The sequence below is a fragment of the Carcharhinus amblyrhynchos genome, chromosome 1, assembly GCF_965287045.1.
Source record: "Carcharhinus amblyrhynchos chromosome 1, sCarAmb.v2.hapA, whole genome shotgun sequence".
Lineage (NCBI taxonomy): Eukaryota > Metazoa > Chordata > Chondrichthyes > Carcharhiniformes > Carcharhinidae > Carcharhinus > Carcharhinus amblyrhynchos.
This window is the reverse complement of record NC_137324.1, coordinates 91,751,266-91,768,223: the sequence shown is the minus strand read 5'-3', so window position 1 is coordinate 91,768,223 and position 16,958 is coordinate 91,751,266.

Genomic DNA, 16,958 nt, shown 5'->3' with positions numbered 1-16,958 from the left:
AAGGGGCCTCGTAAACTGTTTGGCGCTAGGCGCAAAACCAATTCTTTAGGTCCGTACGTTATTCTCAATGATTATCGCAATCTGTGCCAGGCTCAGCAAGGTCGGAGAATTGCGCACCACCCACCCCCCCACCCCCACCCCCAGTATGTGAAATATGAGCAGAGAGCCTATAAAGGGGAGACGAGATGCCATCAGATTGCTCTGAATTTGTTTTTAATTTCAACTTTGTTTTTACTGGTAACTGAATGATCAATATTAAAAACAACATCAGTACAACACATCTGGACTTACCTGTGAAATTCTTTTTTACGTCTTTCCATCAATGCTTTCACTCAAGAGCTATAACTGTCTGAAAAGCGAACACTCTTCTTTTGGTTATTATTATGTCATCCAAAGAGGTTTAACAGCTCCAATTCCCAGCAAGCACCTGACAAATCCCAGCAGTCCAAGCTTGTGTGTAGTGGTGAATTTACTCAGCATGCTTCAGTATTCTTTCAGCTAATTTCACATAATGACTCAAAGCACATCTTTCTTCCCTGAGGCTACAAAAATAATTCAGGATTTGATTAAATCAATGACATCTAAGCAAGTTAAATCATGAGGTATGGAGGAAAGGGTTGGCAGGAAGATAATTTTAAAGTACTTATTTTTACTTGAAAGAGCAAAGCTGACAGTAGCAAGCTGGGCAGGAGAGAGTCGAACCGAGTAATGCAGAGAAACTGGCAGAGGGATGCTTAGAGAAAGGAACAAAGGAGAAATAGGAGAACGTTAAAAGATGAGCAGAGAAAGAGATGAACAAAGACAGATAGACAGGATTTGAATAATAGAGAGAAAAGAAGGCGACTGTTGGTATAATATGATATAAGACAGAGGAAGAAATATGAGACAAAGGGACATAAAGAACAGAATCTTCATACTTAGCAAGAGATTATAAAATGTTGCAGAACCTGATTTTTTTGTCAATACTCAGAATTTGAAAACAATAATGCTCATGTAAACAGCTTTATTTATGCAGCTGTGATATTTCTTTATTGATCTGCTTGCAGCTTTTTCAAAATAATTTACTTTATTTCCCAGAAACAATCTTTTTAAAAAATCACTAGGACAGGGTACCCCATCCAAAATTACTTGCCAATTCTTTTATTGAAGATGTGTCACAGACAGTAGATATGCATCAAACTCAGGCATTAGTAGCAGCAATACAGAGCCCCATTCAGTGCTTTCATTCCAGAACTTATAGTTACTAGAAGCCACTGAGTCTCCTCCTGCTGATTGGATGCCATGGGAATTTTGGCCTTTGCTCTTGAGAGAAAACAGAACGTTAAAGTCATATGAATGAACTGAGCACTTACGTCACATAAACACAGGCATCACATGATGATGAAAGGAGTTGGGGAATTGTCTCTTAAAATCAAATGTCCTTCAAGACTGTGAGAGGGAGGGGTGTGGAATTCTGCATTTGGAAGCTAGGTCTGATGGTGGGTGGGAAGGTTGGTGTGATTCCTACTGGGCTGCTGGACTTCTGAACACATGCAATCTTTTTAGCTCATTAATTTACATCAGTGAGGATCTCAGTGAATCTCATAACAGGGCGACAGGAAATGACCTCATGGGGTCAAAGGTCCTATGGCGCTATATTTAAATAACACATGGACAAATGTTCACCCACTGCAGGCCAGGCGTTCTGGTGATGAGAAAAACTGCCACCCAAGTGAAGGTAACCCTCTGCCCTCCGGCTCAGTGAAGCCTTTCTGGGGATTCTCCTCCAAGTCCACCAGGAAAGGTGGGACGTCCTCTTTTTTGAACACTGCTTGTCTGCCAGCCACATAGTAGATTTCTGCACAAATTTATTCCCTGGAAGGGCTCAGCAAACACAACAGGCATGCATGCTTCTGAATTACTCATTCATCCACAGTACACATACAGTCAATCTATCTGTCTTTATGCCAAGCAACATTGTAGATAAAAAAGAGAGCAACCATGGCTGGAGGGGTATTGCTGGGGATTCAAACCCTGTCAGGTTTTGAAGAACAGGCTGCAAACGAAAGGGATAATTCCTATGCAGAAGGTGAGATCAGACTTCTCCAATATGCCTGTAAGGCTCCATCCAGTGTTCATTGATAACATGCAGGCAATGGCTGTGAGTAATCTTTTGTGTCTGAGCCTGTGTCAATGACTAAATCTCTCTTTTCTTTGTAGCAGGTACCAGTAAGAAAAGGGAGAGAAATTTCTCTGAGGCTCAGCACCTGCCCCAGATAGCCTCTGAAGAAGAAGCAGAATCATCATCAGATGAAGAAATTTCAACTCATTCACCCGTACCCTCCATCAGCGCAGATACATACACCTTGGCGAATCCAGTTCTAGACTAGACTTGGTTTTATAATTTGGTGATCACCTCACAGACATAGGTCCATAGTACGATGAATATCTTTTAATTCTACATCTGGGACATCAGAAAATACACATTATTTGAAGCCTGGCCAATACACCTGCCAACTTTCAATTTCAGGCAAGCATTATTTGGACTCTGGAAAAGATTAGCGATTAACTTGCTGCTATCGCCCTGGTGTCTGTCACACAAGCACTACTCAAATCTAATGTTTATATTTATTTCTCCAAGGTGTGGTTTGCAATGTTATTTACTTTATGAGAGTGAGCTCATGAAAAATATGGTTTAAAACGTTGAAGCCCATTGTTTTCCTTGCCTCTCTGCAGGACAATGTAATGTCCACATTTAAGGCTGAAAGTAAGGATCCATATCTGCAAGGGGGTTTGAGAGTGTGTTGTCAGAGATGTGTGCTCATTTGGATGAAGCTACCTCCATACTTGCAATGACCTGACATTGGACCTGGCCAGCTGCTTAGTATTGTTCCATGTGTTCCCTGTATAAAATCACAGCACACAGTGATCTAGAATTCATTGCCTGACAGTTCTCTTACTGAATCATAGATCATAGAATCATGGAATCATTTGGAGTATATAGAAAGAAATGGCCTTTGTGAGCTGGACCATATTGAGGACTCTGGTGCTCTGAAAGTGATGAAATTACAAATCTCCAAAGGATTCAGCAGCACTGATGAAGAGAAGATGGCTGCTGTGCCAACAGTTACCAGACCAGATTTAGCCCTAATGCAAAGGTCATCTAGGACAGAAGCTTGTCAGGCTTCCAACAATTGCAGGGTCCTGAGTGTTTGCTAATCATCAAACTATCATCTTGGTGAGGCACTGCCTTTGAGAACGATGCAAACAAACCTCACAGCTTTGTTGCATGATGTAGATTTAAAGATCACTGCTTCCTGATGTGTGGAAGTGACTGGGGGTTGCAGTAGCGAGATGATGCTGCAGCATTCTGCAATGCTGAGAGCTGGCAATGGAGCAAATGGAGCTCTGGATGCTGCCCCTTGTTGAGCCATCCAAGCATAAAGCATGAGAGGCTGGTTGGTGTGTTCTGGCTGTTATATTGGGCTGGCGTCTTACCGATATGAACGGCCATGGTGCAATTTGGAATTAAAAGCTGCTTAAAAACTGCCATGAACACTAACTTGGTGAGGCCAAGCGTGAAAGGACTACACCAAATGAAATCAGTTGAAGACATGTGCTAAAGGAATGTGAATCACGTTCTGCAACATGCACATTTTGCCAAGGTTAATCTTCCTTCCAAGAATTATCCCATCATAAGGCCATATAGTGAACAATGATATTTCTGTGACCATTGTAAGACTTTTTGTGAGGAAGTCAAGCTGTGAATGAATGGGACCCAGTAACCCATGCACTAATGGCTGAAGCAACATTGATTGTGAGAATTTGTCGTGACCCAAATCTTTCTGAAATCATATAGCTATCAGATTGTCAAAGGCACATTGACAATGTCACGTCTGTCAGTAACATTCTCACATGGCTTGTCTGAATACTCATCCATCCCTACAATGTCCTCCTCTTCCTCATCTCAGGATACAACAAATTCCTCAAATGTAAACCTCTAGCCTCTTTATACCTGCAGGTTTCAGGTATAAAGATTACCCCTGCAGTGGTAACACTCCATTTCAATCCTAGGCCTTTGATTGGTTGTTTTAAATCTCCTCACTCTACTCATGGATGCACCTGCTCCCTGTTTTAAAATTACATATTCATTTTTGGTACCACCACTGACTATAGCTCCTTACTCTAATTGGTTAAACGTCCTTGTGCGCCCTTCTCAGTGCTATCCATCACCAGCACTATCTCCAGCACCTTCATAAAATTAATCTCTGTCTCTGCTAATATCTTCCTTTGGATTGCCTCATTATTTACTTATAGACTAATGGTTCTACAGCAAATCATTGAGAGTGGCTCTAAAGTTGCAGTTCTCTGAGATGTGTCTTTACTCGGTAATATAGTTTGCCAGGTTCCCCAGGTGCTCTTGCAGTTGTGTTGAACTTAAATTGCTGTAATATTCCCAATGGCTTCAGGTGGCAGTGTATTTTCACCTATTCAATATCTCAACAAATGATTTGGAATTAGGTGCACTTGGGGATGTGAGGCTGCAAATTAAATTGTAGGCCTGGATCCCAAACGCGCTCATAGAATCGCCTTTCTCATCCCCAACTCCTCAATTCTGTTGGCCTGGAAATAGTAGTCTGAACATTCAATGTTCAATTGTGTCTAATCCTCCACAAAAGCAACAAAAGGGTTTACGTATCCACATAGGGACACATCAGCAATCACTCTTCTGTTTCTCAACTTGAACTGAAATTCATTGTGACTTCATACTCTTAACCTTGGGACTGCTCTTATTTCTTTTAGCCTTATTGCCAATGTAACAATTTCTGTTCAGCAAGTAAATAATGACTGAAATATTTATTTGCATGTAACTGTAATACAGAGGCTTGCAGTCTCATAGCATGCTAATCAACTTCCAAAGAGGTTCAGGAACAGAAAATTGAGCCCACTAGGATGCTCCCTCCACCCTGCTCCCCGATTGGTTCCCCTGGTCATGTGACCCTTACCCTGCAGAAGGATCCTTAAAGGGAAATTCATCACACTGCTTATGTCATTATTTTCAAGTCTACTTTTCCAATTGCACCATTGATCATTGAAGTCAAAAATAGTGCTCATAGGATTTCTGAGTGTGACCAGCTTTCTAACTCCTGCTAAGTTCACCCTGTACCCCGCCCCCCCGCCCCACAGAGTAACCATCTCCTAATTCTAATCCCTCCTGTAATTATCCAGCCTCACCTTGTTATGTTTGATCCAATCATTGTCCACAATGACCTCCTGTTCTTTCCTGGTCCAATGCCTTTTGTCACTATGACCCTTCCCCTTCTTGACGCCACAGGGACCCTTACTTTTTGGACCCTGCCCTTCCTTGAGACCATCCAATACCACATCCATGAAACTTTGTTGTTGACCGACAGAATCCAGATGCCTCCTTTAAATGTTCTTATGCTGCCTATGTCTACTATGACCCTAATCTCCCCCCGCTCCCCCCCACCACCACCACCACCACCACCACCCCAGACCAAATGGCTTAGTTCACTGACCATGACCAGCAGATTACTCTGTGCATGACTATCACTGACCAGAGGGGCCTTCTCCTGAACAAGACTGGGACGGAGACATGCATGCCATGCAGACCCTTCTAACATGGCTTATACAGCCCCAGGACAATTTCTCATACATGCCCACATATGCCCACAATAGCATGACTTCAGCATCAGGGCAGTCCCTCAACCTTCCCCCACAGTCTTTCAATTTTTACCCCAGAAAATCTTTCACTCTTTTCTATGTTCCTTGCCACCCCTCATTCCTGCCTCTGTTTCATTCTCTCATCTCATCATTTTCTATCTGTAGTCCTTCCTCCATCTCAACTTTCTGCTCTGATAATGCCTTCCTCGCCCAGCCTTGGCACAGCTTTTGTTACAGGCGCCCAATATATCTTAGTAAATAAGGTTAAAGGTAGGAAAAAATGGCATTCTTTTATTCATTCAAGGGATGTGGGCTTCATTGACGAGGTCAGCATTTATTGCCCATTCCTAATTGACCTTGAGACATTGAAGTACTGCAGCCCAGTGGGGATGCAAGTGGAATTCCCAACATTACTGAGCAGGAAATGCAACCTGCCTTTTACCCAATTGGTAGAGGGATTAAATTTCGCAGCCGTGAGGTCATCTTACAACTGTACAAAACTCTGGTGTGGCCGCACTTGGAGTATTGTGCACAGTTCTGGTCGCCGCATTATAAGAAAGATGTGGAGGCATTGGAAAGGGTGCAGAAGAGGTTTACCAGGATATTGCCTGGTATGGTGGGAAGGTCTTATGGGGAAAAGCTAAGGGACTTGAGGTTATTTTCATTAGAAAGAAGAAGGTTACGAGGTGACCTAATTGAGGTATACAAGATGATCAGAGGATTGGATAGGGTGGACAGTGAGAGCCTTTTTCCTCAGATGGTGATGGTTAACATGAGGGGACATAACTTTAAATTAAGGGGTGGTAATTATAGGATGGATGTCAGAGGTAAGTTCTTTACTCAGAGGGTAGTAAGGGCGTGGAATGCCCTGCCTGCAGCAGTTGTGGACTCACCAACTTTAAGGGCGTTCAAATGGTCAGTGGATAGGCATATGGATAACATTGGAATAGTTTAGGTTAGAGGGTCGTTAGGTTGGTTCCACTGGTCGGCACAACATCGAGGGCTGAAGGGCCTGTACTGCGCTGTAATGTTCTATGTTCTATGTTCATGTTGAAAGCCGGGAGAACAAAATTCCAAACTACTTTTCATTGGCAGCAAACCAAATTTTTTCAATAATGCCAAATTATGCGCCTCCTATCTGCCATTATCCCCACTGTTGCCGGTAGTAGAAGATTTGACCCTGAGCGAAACCACTGTGGCAAGCATGTGAGGGCTTGAGGGAGATCCTGAGGGAAATACTGAGGGAGAAAGAGCATGATGAGCAGACAGGTGAATGAAAGTTTTATCACTGGTACAACATATCGGTTGGTAAAAGAGTCTTCATATACTTCAGTCACCCTTGTGAGGTCAGTGATTTGCTCTTGTGCTGTGTAGTAGGTTGCATTGACCTCTGCTGCCACATGCCTGTGAACAACCTAATCCATTTTCTTATGGAGCTTCCTGCCTTCGCTGCTCATCAAACAACATCTTCTGGCCATGGTTTCAGCCAATGTCCCCACTATGTATTTCTCTGAGTACCTTGAAGTTCTTAATTACTGATGCTCCTTGAGACATTCTTGATCTCAATTCTTGCCACTGGAAAAACGGATGCCCTCTCACCCCAAACCCCCATGCACCCATCCACTCCCCCCACCTCTGCTGCCCAACTTTAACTAGCTGCAACTTATCTGCCCCTTCAAGAAGCAATGATCCTATCAGCAGCAGGATTAAATATCAGCATGGAAAATGAGGACCCCAGAGGAAATGCGAGCATTACCATATGAGTTGGCTATGATTCCACTTCACTGCTAACACATCAGTTGTAGGAAAGTCCAGCTGAGCATGTTAAATCCTGATGGAGCTGCCTTGCTGGGTCACAATATGTCTCACATTTTAACAGGAAAAAAATTGCCATTGCTCCATAGAAACTGCAATAAAGATCAGCGCTGAATGAGTTAATATTAATCTGTAAGCAATATGCATCAGTGAGGTGTGCAGCATACTATAGCAAGCTGCTTAATGATGTTCATTAACTGAGTTGTTGAGTTTAGACTTACTGCAGGGATCAATAGGCATTAGAATGGGCTGTAATGACTATCTGAAGGACAAAGTAGCATTTCTGAAAAGTCAGACATGGGGTGCTTAAAGATTTGTGGTTCAAGAGTATGAACTTGTTAACGTTCAAGCCAATAAAAACAGAAGTTGCACGAGATAAACCCCATGGTTCCTGGGGACAATTCTTAAAAGCTTTTCTTTAACTTCATGCAAAATACATTAACGATTGGTATCATAAATTACAAAGGGATGATAATTTCATGTCTAACCCCTTGAGAGGCACGTTTAACTTTCTGAGATAATGAAGGGAAGTTAACCATTAATCAGCCACTGAGCGAGACACAGGAGATTTATCATCATTGTGGGTGCATTAATTTGAGATGAAGGATTTCACTAATACATGCTGGCTGACTGAATTCTATCATGTCTAAGTGAATCAAAATGTGCTCGTGTGGAGTCAGTATTAACATTTTCCTCACAACTTGGGAACAGTGATTTGTGAGCCTGTTGACCAGGACAACAATTAAAAGAGTACATAATGCAATTAACCTGGAATAGCTGAAGCATTTTAATACCTCTTCTGATGATTTGATAGATTTATGCAATGAATAGTTGAGCCATACAGGCGAGTTAGCTACAAATCTAATCTCTGGCCTTTCCTGAATGAACCAATCTCAGCACAGCAATTGATTAAATGATTACAATTGGCTATTGATCCCCTGGATTCTGGAAGGAAGAATTTGATGAAGAGGTTGAGGAGAACCTTGAATTTTGGTGGGGGCCTGCCAATGTCACATCATAATCCCAGCAACAGATCAGCAAAATACGTGGAGAAATGGCACTAAGGACTGAAAGCAATTTCTGTCAATCTCATATCTAACTAGCATTGGGATAGCTGCTGAGCTGGCCTGGATAAGGTGCTCTTTCGGAGAGTTGATGTGGACTCAATGGTTTGAACATCTTCCTTCTGTGATACGATAGTTCTATGGTTCTATGCAAGTCAATCCAATAAATACTATATACGTAATAGGTAATATATTTTATATTGTGCAAATGCACGCACTTAGAAGGCTATTCAGCCCACTTTGCTCTCTTTCAAAGAGATATCCCATTTATCCACTCCTCTGCTTTTGCCCATAGCCCCAGAGTTTGTTTTCTTTTCAAACATTTATTCAATTCCTTTTGAAAAGTTTTTGATTGCTTTCATCTTGCTCCAGCTGCCAACGAGAATGGAGAACTTGGCGCTCAGCCAAAACTCCATTCATAGCAGTGGTACTGGAAAATCCCAGCCATGAATGAGCTTGGAGGTTTTCAGCATTTATTGAATCAGATTCCACCACTCTTACCATAGAGTGTATTCCAGAGCAGAACAATTAACTGTGTATTTCTTTTTTCTTCCTCTCACCCCTGGTTCCTTCAGCAATTATCTTAAATCCATGGTATCTGCTTATCATGCCAATGTTTTCCTATAGCAATCAAAAAGTTCAAGTGTTTACTTCAACCAATCTCGCATTAAATCATTCAATGCTCCAATAACTCTCTGCAGAAGGAAATTCTTCTGGTCTCTCGATCTCTGTCCCAGTTTAAAATTGATGACTTGTTGTCACCGATTCTCCGGTTAAAAGAAATATGATTTCTTTATTCACCACGTCAAAATCCTCCATAATGCTATAAAACCATATTAAATCATCTCTTGGCTTTTTCCACTCCAATGGAATTAGTGTAGATAGCTCACATCTGTGAGCATAACCATGATTTCTCATTCTGAGTATTAATATTTCACAGCCTTAGCATCATCTTGGTTTGCCTCTGTTATACACTCCCAACGGCTTTACTGCCATTTTGATCATGCTGCATCCAAACTGCATATTTCAACTGTAGCTGAACAATTGCATTGTGACAAATGTATCACCACCCTTTTTATTTTTTAATTTATACCCCTATTTATAAAGTCCCAAATCTTATCCTCCCTTTTTAAGGTTTTATGCTGCAGATCTCACACATTGAAGTAATGACACATTTCCACCCGTAGTCTCACAATTGCTCCATCAACTTCAACATCTTTTCATTGAGCAGATACTCACACTCCTTATTTTTTCTTCCTAAAGTGCTTCCTCTTGTCACGTTTACTTCCTGAAGGAAAGACAGAGAACAGAGCAAAAAGCAAATAGCTTAAAGTTTATTTACTAGTGTCATAAGTAGGCTTACATTAACACTGCAATGAAGTTACTGTGAAAATCCCCTAGTTGGCACACTCCGGCACCTTTTCAGACACACTGAGGGAGAATTTAGCATGGTGAATGCATCTAACCAGAACATCTTCCAGACTGTGGGAGGAAACTAGAGCACCCAGAGGAAACCCACTCAGACATGGGAAGAAGGTGCAGATTCCGCACTGACCCAAGCCGGAAATCAAACCAAGGCCCCTGGCACTGTGAGGCAGCAGTGCTAACCACTGTACCACCATGCCTAGAAAGAAGAAAAAGGGAAACAAATTAGAATATAGACCTTGAACATAAAAAAGAATGTATAATATGGGGAGAATGAAAAGACCAAACCATCTCAAAGATGAAGGGAGTAGAGCACACATGCTGTTACTTACCTCAATTTATTTAAGATAAAGAACAGGTTTTCGCTCCCAAGTCAGATGTGCAGAGAAAAAAGAATTCCTGATTCAGCAATCTGACCTTTAAAAATGGACTCCACAGTTGGGATTTTTATTCTAGGAGGGGAGTGAGCAAGCTGAAATGAAAGTTGGGCCCGCTGACCCTAGAACGAGTACTCAGTGCTGGGTTGGGTGGGAGGTCAGCCTCTGTGCTCTGGCACTTCATTTAAGTTATTTTTTAAAGATTAAATCAAAAAAATCCATCCAACCCTCACCCTTCTCAGCACCCACCTACACACACCCATACCGCATCCATGCTGACCTATGCCAACTCAAGTGCCTCATATCCCCATGGTGCTTCATAATCCCAACACACAACACTCTACCCATGCCTATGGCCACCATACCCTCTATGCCAATATCCATGCCTCCCTACCACCCTTATTGCTCTTCATACCTCCATGTCAACACATTCCCTTCTAACCAGCCACATGAGCATTCACTCCTTCTATGGGCCTAACATCCCCATGATCCGTGAGAGCCTCTATGCTAACTTTGTACCAATTTATGCCAATCCAACCCTCACCCACAAACATTTGCCCTTATCTTTTCTATGCCAACACACGTAGTATTATTTGACAGTTCTTTGGCAGATTGACAGTTCTTAACCGTTTTGACAGCTTTGACTGTTCCATGACAGATTGATGGTCCTATGACCATCCATTGATGGTTTTGACAGCTTTGATCGTTCTAATGAGGTCTATTCACCTTTTGTTTTGCACAACCTTAGTTACTTCCAACAATCCCAAAGGCTGCCTTATCTAAGTGACCCAGGAACACATCCAAACAAATTGCTGGAACTAACAGTCAGCCCAGTATATGCCTCTGAGTCCTCATTGTTTGCAGTAGCACATCAAGCAAAGTGTCATTAAAATGGGTGCAGCATTTTCCTGAATACAGGGCAAAAATCTTATTTACTTGCAATTCACAACTCCACTTTTGGATTAACCTTTTAAATACTGGAATTAAGATTGTGTCAGGTGGCCACTGGCCTTCAATCGACGCTGTACATAGAAGAAAAATAGTAATGAGACATTAAAATAACACAGGGAGAGATGTTGAATTTATTTCTGAATTTCCCCGCATAATATTGGAGCCCAGGAGATATTAAATTGTAATATTCCTTTCCTTCAGTAAAGTTATATTCTGGTACTGATCATGAGCAACATTATTTCACTTTTACAATTAACTGTGTACTGGAACCGCTAAAGGATAATAAATATATATTTTTTAAATGTCGGAATTATACACTTGGTCTGTCAGTATTTGAAAAGAGAATTTGTGGACAAACTTGGAGTAGAGAAGGTTCCTCTGAGCTTGGAAAGAGGTCTCTGTCCAGAATTAACATATCTTTTTAGATGCTGACAGATTTCCTGTGTATTTAATACTTTTGTGTTTCCAAGTTCCAGCATGTGCAGTTTATTTTCTCTTTTAGATCACTTCTGAAAGATCAGTTTGGATTTCTTGCCCAGACCGTCATTCGTCCCTAAGGAATAATGAACCAAGACCAAGAAGCATCTATCTGTGTGAACAAAATCCATTATGCTGGGCAAAGAAAAAGAATAGTACTGGAGGCAATATTGTATTTCCAAGCAAAGCAAAGCTTTATTGAGGGTTTTGTTTTATTATCAGTGAGCTGGAAATTAGAGTGAAATCAGACAGGCCCAACAGAAATGTTCACAGGCCCTTCAAACAATTGTTCAGACATTGTTACCTCTAATCTGTCTTAGTGCAGCAAAGAATTTTCATTCGCCCCCTTCATGTTTTGATACCAAATGTAAAGACTGTGCAAAAATGAATCCTTCTGAGAATAAATAGAGACAACAAGGCTGAAAGAACGACAGTTATTGCCAATCAAGATGCTGCATTCGCAGTCTTTTTCCTTATTACCAGCTAATTTCAGAGTACAACTGTGATGGGTCCAGAAAACAGCTGGATGACAAATTACTTTAGCTCTTACTGATCTGTCATCACATCTACGTGGCATTTGTCTGCTGCCAGTTTAATAAAATGGGTTTTATGATCCAAGTGATTTTCTTCCTGACTCTACCTGACTGTTTCCCACGAGGAATAATGCACAAGTAACATTTGAATAAGTCAGTGATAGAAATGCAATAACCTGCTGTTTACATTGGATTTTTGTCAGTCTTCTTGGAGGTGGAGAATGTTTGAATGCTCACAATAGCCAGAGACCTGGCTGTCATTTTGCAACTGTTTATCATTTTGATTAAAATATGATGACTCAATAGTGCTGAAATTATCAGGAATAATTGTTTTATTTTTAAGAAGTATTATTACCAGCACTGAGATTGGGAGATTTCCACTGAGAGCACACTGATGCTGCAGATAATGGAAACAACTTAATGCAACTGGCACCAAGGATGTTGGAGAACATAAGGGAAGATTTTTAACATGAGGGTGGGATTGGTTGTGAAGGTGTGGAGTTAAGTCAAAAATTCCAAGCACATCAGGAAGTCAAGTTCAACCTGCCAACTTCAAGGTTTTACTGTGGGAGGACAAAGGATTGGACCGCCCCCAGAAGTTGGGGATTAGACCCACTTGGTTTGATGGCCTCCTCCGGGGAGCTCCCTGCACAACTGTAAGCTAAAGCTGTCAATCAGGCTGACAGAAGATGGATAGGTGCAAGAAAACCAACACTTCTGGGTTTCTTGCTTGCTAACGCACCCTATCTGCCTATCACCCTCCCTCCTCCCCCTACTCCAATCATCACCGGATTCCAGTGAGTTGGAAAATAAAAACTCTGTGCTAAATACCAAGAGAAAGCTAACAAGAAGACCAATGGATCTTCTCGCAACTGCTAAGTTATTCTTCTTTCTGGCCCTTTGAATTAGCCTTCTAGAAAGCCCTAACAATTCTGGACATTGCAAAAGCAAAACACTGCAGATTCTGGAAATCTGGAAGGAAAACAGAAAATGCTGGAAATAGCCATCGGGTCTGGTAGCATCTGATTCCTTTGGTTTCAGATTCAAGCATCTGCAGCTATTTGCTTTTATCCAGCATTCAACTCACTGCCACTTCGCTTCCAGGAATGCCAACCCTGAAGTACTGCACTTCCCTCCAACAGGATCTCTGCATGTCTCAGCTACACCCCCCCCACCGCCTCTGCTCCCACCCACCCCCTCACCACTTCTTGTTGACCTTCACTGCTGTCCATTTCATCTCTTAGCCTTTCCCCTTGCCTTTGTGGCTATGACTCATCTTTCATTTCCTCACCCTCCAGTATAAATAACTCTCACTTTCTATGCCTTTTAGCTTTGACAAAGGATCATTTGGACTCAAAACATTAGCTCTTTTCTCTCCTTACAGATGCTGCCGGAGCTGCTGAGATTTTCCAGCATTTTCTCTTCTGATTTCTGTTTCTTTGTTTCTCTCTACAGATGCTACCTGATTTGTCGATTGTTTCAAGCATTTTCTGCTTTTATTCTTGGCATTACATTGGCGCCCTTCAGTATCAATGTGAATTCTTTGCTTGGGGAGCAAAGCACATGCAATGCACATTTCTGTAAGCCAAAGAGGTGGGTGGAGCAAGCTGCTGCTCGCATTATTTCTGACACATCTCCCTGATTCATGCAGCAGCTTCCTCAACAAACCCCCTTGGCTCCCAGGAATGCATTTTCTTTGTAGAAGAAGCAGGAAACCTTCTGTCATGGCCCCCATTCTTTTTTTTCCAGGAAGAATGGAAAATTATCTACCTTTATTTTTAACAGTTAAATACTTTACAGCTTCTTGTTTATTTGATGCTTTAATGTAGCAATGTTAATATGCAGCTTCCTGGCACACTATAATGCATCTTTTTCACTAATTGGCATGATTTGGACATGCTATTGCCAAAAATATCAACATTTCATTATCTTCTCCAAAAAAGCATTTTTAATGCAGAGGAGTTCATTTAGCAACAATTACTGAATTGGAAACTGTTTGGATTTGCTTTCTTATAAATAGTTGAGGTTCTTTTGCTCTATTCCTCCACTGTCAAAAAAACTTGGTACAATAATATGACCTGCAAGCGCTTGACTGAAAATCTAGAGTGGCATATCCTTACAGCATTGCACATAAGCTGATCTGGGGAAATATGACAAGACTGAACGCTAATGATCAATCCATTGTTGATGGAAACAAAGGGCAGAATTTTCTGGCTGCACTCGCCCCAATTTACCCCACTTGCAACAAATGTTTATTTCTTTTTTTTCCACAGGCACTCAGCCATAACTTCATCTGAAAATCCAGGGATTCACAACTTCTTTTTACCTTAAAGAACCACAAGAGAGGATTGCATTCAGGGCTGCAATGACTTTCCCTTAAATGGTGAATTTAACCATGCAAATTGTCTTCTTGTTATTCCATGAGTAATCTAAGTACACGTGTCATCTGTAAAACTCAACTTTTGTCTGTACGTATTTGTGATTTAAAGGAAGTAAGTGTTTAATTGTGTTTACATTTTGGGTATTTTGTGAGTCAACATTTATCATTTCTTTTGATTCAAACTTACCTGAAAGCTTTTTTCACATCTACCCTTTAAAGTCACAGCACTCAAAAGGTTTTAAAACACTCCCTTTAAAATATGCACCTTGTCACAAAGAACCAAGAGGTGAGGGAAAAGGATAAAATTACACCATCACCTCTCTCCCATCCATAACAGCTGCAGAAGGTTGGCAATGTCTGGGTTAATTTTACAAATACACACCACAAGATGAATGTTTCACCACTGGTTTCACTGTCAGAATTTTCTGAGAACTGTTGGAATTACTACTTTCCAGTGACTGTGTGTGTGTGTGAGACTCCTCGTCTGCAATATGAATTCACAAAATGATGCTTATAAATATAGTTTTCATCACTAAGGGTTTATTTACAGCGGCATCTTGTTTTCTCTGCTGGCACATGTGGAAAGTCATTGACATAGTTAAGTTGCTCACACTATTCAAACTTCTGTTTGCCCATTGTAGATAGAGTGCACACTCTCTGGCAGTAAGGGCAACCTCCTACATATCTCCAGAGAGCCTGGAAACATACTGCAAGACCTAAAGCTGAGGGACTTATAAGTGCACTGCTGTACTGCCATAGGTCAACTTGCTGAAACCATTATACAGAAAACTGCAAAACTTCCTACTGACTTGTCTGGCCAAAATCAACACTGCCTGCCAGGGTTTTGATATATAGTCCTTTTTTAGACCTATTGGAAAAAAGATCTCAGCTTCCAAGGGGAATTCTACATCTCCAAAATTCATTGGTAAGACAGGATTGCTGTTTCAAAGACCCAACAGTTTATAAATGGCATGTTAGTGCAAATGCAATTTGCTTGCGATATGCAATGGCCAGTATATCACGGTCATGTTTCGAGAAAACAATAACCTTCTGCCTTGTGCGATCCTAATCAACATAGATTTCTAATTTAGTGATTGGATGTTTTTTTTCTTCATTTCACCAACAAATTGCATGTCACCTCAATTGATCCCTGAAACAAAGGTTTATTATTTGCCTTTTCATTTGCCACATTTACAATCTGTCCAAGTTCATATCAAATTAAATCCACCAATTGATTAACCAATTGATTAATCAATGTATTAAAAGTATTAAAGGTTTGTCTGTTAAGAATGCTGGCAGAAACTCAGTCAGCTCCTTCTAAGTATTTTAGGTGGAGCATTGATATGAATCTGACTGTGGATTTTTATGATTTGCCTACATTTTATCTCCATTGGACCCTTGGGTATCTGTTTTAAAATTCTCTGCACTTACAACTAGATCCAGAGGGAAGAGACCACACAAAGACCATATCTCCTTCAATGAAGAAATATTTAAATAACTCAAACACTCAACTGGGGCACTAAATTTCAGCTGCTGGAAGTTTGTGTGTGAAGTGCCTTTTTTGTTTGTGTTTCACTCAAAAAAAACTGACAGGAGCGACATTGGAAATGTTGATTCTCTCTGTAACAAACAGAACACAGTCTAAAAGCAGTCTAACTGACATTAATAAAACTGGCGATTGATGATCATTTTTCAGTTGCTATGAATGACTGTCTATTTGAAATATGGATCTTTCATGCAGTGAGGACTTCACCATGTGTCTGAGTCATGTATTTCAATTGCCAAATTTGCCAAGTTCCCCATTCATCTGGTTCTATTGTAAACCCTGCCAACATGATGTCATGTCAGTTGGATGGGGAATTTCTTATATGTGGGATTTGATGCAATGGAGATGGCTATTACTGACATTTAAATATTTGGTATTAAGGTTCATGATGGAAACCCAAATTCATGATTGTCAGGAGGCAAGGTCTATCTCAATGGAAAAGCCCACCGTTCTAAGACTCCCAATGGAACCTTAGTCCCCTCCTCCTCAAAAATGGGAGTGGAAAACTCCCCCTATTCTTAATGCACTATGCCCGTAAATTAAACATGAAATTAGCAATGTATGTGATAAGGGAATATCAATGATCATGTGTGATTTTAATCTGCACTTAGATCGGGCAAATCAAATTAGCCACAATGCCAGAGAGTAGGAATTCTTGGAGTATATACAGGATAGTTTTCTTGGCCACTATGTGGGGGAACCAACTAGACAGCAGTCATCTTAAAC